General features: G+C 39.1%; 1 protein-coding gene across 1 annotated transcript in view; it reads right to left on the bottom strand.

Annotated features, from left to right (window-relative positions):
* ABCA13 (ATP-binding cassette, sub-family A (ABC1), member 13) overlaps positions 1-6,217 on the bottom strand; it is a 207,582-nt gene that overhangs the window by 25,361 nt on the left and 176,004 nt on the right. The window lies entirely within an intron of this gene.

Here is a 6,217-nt window from a genome sequence, read left to right as displayed (position 1 = left end):
ATTCCTGCTATCCTCTTCAACCCTTACATTTCGAAGGAGCACTGCAGAGCATGCTTCAGTGAAGATAAGAAAGAGCTCATTCTTCTTTCAATAAATGACCCCAAAACTTTTTCTCTTTTTTTTTAATGTATATCATAACATTTCCAGTAATAACAGTCCCGGTTTCATCAACATCACCTAAACAACCACAAAAAAGTCATTTGAATGAAATTACAAATATTATGTATTTGGTATATTGTGGAGAAGCCTACATGTCTCCATTATAACTTAACTTACCTGCATAACCACTGGTATCTTGTGGTTTGTATCATAGCATACTATAAAGTAAAAATCCCTCTTAAACTACTTTAAATTCAGAATTGAACACGTGACAAATCTTCAGATACACACAATTATGCAAGAGATTTACAATTCTAATGGTTTCCTTCCTTTAGTGAATGTGAGATATATACACAAGCACCTTCTCTCCTTCCTTGTCATATTCATCATGATGTTCTATTTCTGGTTTCAATTACTTTCAGCAGCGAAGACTGAGGAGATATATCAATTTATTTAGCAAGTTGGTAACATTGAGACCAAATTAAAAGACACAGAGTTATATGCAAATATGTACATTGTGAGTGCACTTGAATGATAAAGGTGTTTTACATCTAGTCATGGCTGTATTAATGTATTCAAACTTCCCTTCCTTCCTCTCCTCCCCCCCTCCAAAATCCAAATTATAACAGACTTTACACCTATCAGCTAACAATTTCCCTATTTTCCAATATTCCTTAAAGTGATTTACTTTTCCCCCATCAATTCTAACATCTTTAGCAAAAGTTCTTTTTCCCCAAATTAATTTGGACTAGTTCCCTTAGCTTTGGAATAGGCATTGAAATGAGCTCTTCAGTCTGTAAAATCTAAACCAAATCCTCCAATACTTTGTGCATTTCCTAAAGACTACTTTCATTCCAGAAAAGGCAGTAAGGTAACTTGAATTTCTGCACACGTTCATATTTGTGGTAGTAAAGGCTAACATAGGCATAGTGTCCTCTATCCACCAGGGACCCAAGAGGCACATTGCTATGATAGGTGAAATCCTGCAATTATGAACTAAAGGGACTTCACGAACTTTTGTGTATAAAGATAAATCATAAATGAGTGACCTGTGTGTATAGATTTGATAGATAAAAACTAATAGTGATCTGAGCACGATGCAAATGGTATGGAATAGGGGGTGGAATGTCCTGGTTTGAGGTAAAACAGAACCAATTTTGGTCAGTAACTTCGCTTCTTAGCTGGGCCTCTCTAACAACTGAAATTAACAGCACATTGTGCAGACAATGTTCACTCTCTCAGGGTGATAAGACCTATGTTTATAGCTGATGCCCAGGCATGGTATGCAGAGAGGCTCTTGCTTATACTTATTGCTATAACACCCGCAGGCAGATAACTGTTATTTGTCCCGTTGGAGGGTCGGAAGCAGAAAAGTGTAGAGGGGTCCTGTGGGGAGGAGCGGACAGGACAGGTGACCCAAAACTGACCAACAGGGTATTCCATCCCACCTGCCTCTTGCTCAGTATAAAAGCTGAGGGATCAAAGGGTCAGCCCTCTTTCTTCAATGGCCGACGTCTGAGGAGCACTGTCTGTTCATCTGCCTTTGATCCCAGCTCCTGCATTCCTGAATCCAGATCTGGCATCCAGTTCCCATCTGTCATTGTCTCCAGTCTGGGACTTCCCCAGTGCCTGCTGGTGACCTGATCGTCATCCTGGGAACTTGATAGAGTTTTGTGTATACTTCATTATTTAGTTTTTGTTATTTTAGTATCAATATTTCATTAAAGTAGTTTAGTTCCTTCTAAACTCATAAGTCTCTTTCTCTCTCTCCCCCCTCTCCTTGGAGAGAGTGGTGGGGAAGACCATCTGTCATTTGCCTCAGGGGCCAGTCTGGGCCAAACCAGAACACACATCTACCTCACTGAAAAGGAGTAAGTGATACTAATTATATAACCACTAATGCTACTGTTATTCCACTCTCTTTGAAAATTACCATCAATATCCAAGTGAAAAATTAAGTGGTACTGAGATTTTTCAGTTACTAGGTCTTCCAGAAAAACTTGGAGTTAGTGAAGACTCAATCTATTAGAAGACTATAAATGTGACAGCGTGTCTGTCCTGACTTGAAAGGCTATATGCATCAGTATATAAATTTTGCATCACTTCTGACAAAATACGATGTATAACTTCTTGATATTTTATTTTGAACAAACCCTCATAAAGCAAACCTGAACTAATACTGAAAACGTGTATCATACCTAGTACAAATGATTGCAAGCATGGATTGAATTCTAGAGTCACCTGAAAAATAACTGCGCACTTCCAAAAGAGTCGTTCAAAGTGTCAGGTTCTAAGTAAGTGAATGCAGTGTAATTTAAACATCCTAAATAACAATCATTCATAAATTCCACACCAAACAGTATTCATTCTGCTTCAGGGTAAACTCAGAATTGTTAGATTTCTTACATTAGGAAAGCATATACTCCTGGTCAAACTTCTAGGGGATATACTCCTGGTCAAACTTCTAGGGGAAAATAGTTCTTTACCCCAGAATCTTATAGAACTGTACACACTAATTTTGTACGGTGTCCATACAAAATGGATGTACAGATTCCCGTTTCCAGCAGCTATACAACATAACATGAGATTCCAGAGTCAGTGCAAAAATCTTCCAGGAGAGTTAACGTAAAGAGAAACCATACTGATGTTCCAAGAAGTTGCCTCTGAAGGCCTGATGAAGCTTGGTTTGAGTTTTGTAACACAAGTTTTAATGCAAATGACAGATGTCATTTAATGTTGTGTTAATATTTTATATATTTTAACAAGCTGTATGCTTTAAATTGAGATATTGAAACTTGATATATTAAAGAAATAAAAATAAGAATTTAAAACACTATGTCAAATTACTATCTGTCTAAGTAGCCCAAAAACTGTTCTCTAACTTTTCCAGTTTTGCAGCAAAAAGAAACTTTCAGAGCAAATTTGGGAAGTAAAGTAAAACTTCACATTACATGAAGCTTAACATTGATAGCAAATGACCCATTTTTCTCCTCCTTTCCCATTCAGTTAATTACTGTTTTGGAACATTAAGTGCACTCAACTTTATGTCAGGCACTTAACTCCTGCTGCTGATAAATCTGTCTAGCAAAGGATTTGATCCTTGAAGTCAGTGCTTCAACAGATTATTTTAGCAGCAACACATCCTGCAAGTCATCTACCTGCTTGCCAATTTATTAAAAAACAAAGTGAAGGTATGTTGCTTTCCACCTCAAAATCATGTGCTCTCTGGAATATGTGTGTGTTCACGTTAGCATAAACACTGATAAACAATCAGAGGCAGGCTTGGAGCGCCGTATCATAGACAGGAGGGAATGAGAAAATAACAGCTTACATTTCCATTCAGCTGCTATTCCAAAGCATTCCCAGGCCTTATTTTCTTTATAGGCAACTAAAATGCACACTTTCTCCAGGCACCAGCCATTTCTGAGTTGAAACACAGCAGCTGTTCAACACTTGAGAGCAATGCCACACAGTCGGATGGGCCCGCTGACAAAAGCATTTGTTTTTCTCTGAGATAGCTGCATTTCAGCTTTTGATGGAGGTAAACCAGAGTAGCTAAACATTATTTGCAGGAGCCCTTTGGTGCCTTGATCGCAAGCATATGGCAACAAAGTCTGCTTTGCAATCTATTCAGACAAAAAATCAGGACAACTGAAAGGAAGAACAATCTCTATATCACAATATGAAATGAAGGCAGAGAAGGCTGCCTGTAGAGACTAGTCTAAACCTACACCTAGATCACCTAAGGTCCAGGATAATCAGATTAACATTTCTCTGCTCCCAGTGCAGCACAGTAACATAACTCATCTCTAAATAACACAGAATCGATTTTGATTCACTTGAAGAAGAATCCGTACATGAATTATTGCACCATTTGAGGAACCATTCTCCAAATGGTTTTGAGAACTGACGTTGGAGTAGCTGTGTAGTAACTGCCCAGAGAATAGCTGGATCTGAACATAAAGTGGAAGCTCTTAGGTACACCAACTATTCCTAAATACTTCTGCATTTGAAATGGGTTTTATGAATGCCAGATATTTCAGAGAGAGGGCTATTCTCACATTATCTACAGAGAAAGTATACGAAGCCACGTTACTCTTGTGGCTCTTCACCAAGTACAGATAGGAGGCAGCATTTGCAGTATTGTTCATTTACATATACACATGCAGAGAGACATCCTGCAGGCACAGCATAGAAATCTGTTGGTATCATCCTCCTCATCACAATCTGGAAAGCTTCCCAGGCACCTGAGAAAAGCTCAGTGTCACATGGGACAGCTCACTTATGAAATGCACATCCTTAAGCATATCGCAGATCTCTCTCCATTCTCAAGCTTCCACGTAGCTCCTGATCCTGTTCCTCATTCTCCAAAACAGTTGCTGCTGGCAGGCCGAATGACCTGAAGGAGTCACAAATCAAGCAGTGACAGCAGGATTCATGTGCACACGCACATACAGACACACTCTACTACCTGGTGTTGACAGGGCTTGCACAGAGTGTAAGATTAAAGCATAATGCATGGATCAGTTCGCACTTCTCAAAGCTACTGTCACCAGTTGTCTGCAGATGAGGTGTTACCAATAAGAAGGTGTCTGCCAGTGCCACCTGAACAGCTTTTCCTTAGACCTGTGAGTACTAAAGTAAAACAATAGCTAAGAGTCCGTGACTCCAGGAGTCAGAAAGGTAGCACAGCACTAAAAGCTCTACACAGCGCTCTCTCAGACACACCCCTCTTGGCAAATTCAAGTCAGTTATAAAAGTAACTCTTCCAATACGGCTGGGGCAATTATTTTAACTGTGGGGAAGTCCTTCTTAGCTTACATCATAGGCTTATTCCTACTCCATTTCTCTCTCAGAGGATCACTATCCACCTGGGTTTGTCTGCTTCAACCTATTCACAAATGGGGTGTATGCTTACTCTATACTCGGGAGTGAGCTTGCTGAGAGTAATACTGTATGCATATGACCCAAAGTACGTGAGTTTAATTAAAACTATGTACTTCTACCATTCAAATGCTTCTGAAATTTCCCTTCTTAGGGTGTCTTAAAAACTGCTTCATTTGTAGTATGCGGTGTACCATTTGGACATATGCATTACAAGAATATATTGTCTTTTCTTATGAAAATGATAAGAAAAAACATGGCCTAAAAGCCATGTTTAGAGCATTTTAAGAGCACTGCTGCATCATTAAACAATCAAACTTTGATTCCTGTTTTAAACTACATTTAAGACCAAAAGCATTCAATAACATATGTAAGATGTACGGATATTTAACAGCATCATTTTGAATGACTACAAAGCTCTAGAGGAGATGCCAGAATCTGTTGCCACCTTTGTGTCTATTAAAGTGCCACGATAATAGATGCTAGTTATGATAGGCTTTTAGCCCAACTGTTAGAGAGGAGCTGTCAGTTCACAGAGAAAACAGGTAATTATAGTTGAGGGGTTTAGTGCAATAACAATTATCCCTTAATATATTTCCTTTAGATCAAGGGAAACATATTCAAGTTTTCAGTACTCTGCTAGTACTCAGAAGCAAAAACTACCACCAATGAGTTACGAAGAGAAAATAACAAAATAAAAGACTGTATGATGATTTCTAAGCAGCCTGCAAGAAATGCACTGTTAAAACAGTCAGTTAAAAGCCAGGCAGGATACTGCCCAAGAGAAGGGGCAAAGACCTGTAAGAATCTTTTATTTCCCTCCAGTCGCTCATTCAGAAACACGCAAATGATTACCTTAAGCCAAGAAAAATTAAAAATATTGCCTGTCCTGATGCAATTATTGTGGCACGATGGAAGTTATTTCTGAATACTCAGTGTCCCATTGTAGGAATCATACCTTTTTCTGGACTATTGCCTAGCTGCTGGGGGAAAAAATGCTGTGAAGAACCAGAAGGCGGCCATATACAGACAAGGAACTGACTGTAAACCACTTAGTGGACCCTGATACAGTAGCCAGGAAAATGCTGGGTAGGTAGAAAAAAAGATATTTCGGTTGCATGCAGTTTTGCTTCTGGAAAAAGGAAAAGGAAGACAACGGGCAGCATTCTGGAGGTTGCAAGGACAATCTTAGAGCCACAGCAACTACCTGGGACTAATTTATACAGCAGGACTG

Source organism: Charadrius vociferus, unplaced genomic scaffold (genome assembly GCF_000708025.1).
Source record: "Charadrius vociferus isolate BGI_N301 unplaced genomic scaffold, ASM70802v2 scaffold103, whole genome shotgun sequence".
NCBI classification, from domain to species: Eukaryota; Metazoa; Chordata; class Aves; order Charadriiformes; family Charadriidae; genus Charadrius; species Charadrius vociferus.
The sequence above is the reverse complement of the archived record's forward strand: the minus strand, read 5'-3'. Positions and strand labels throughout refer to the sequence as shown.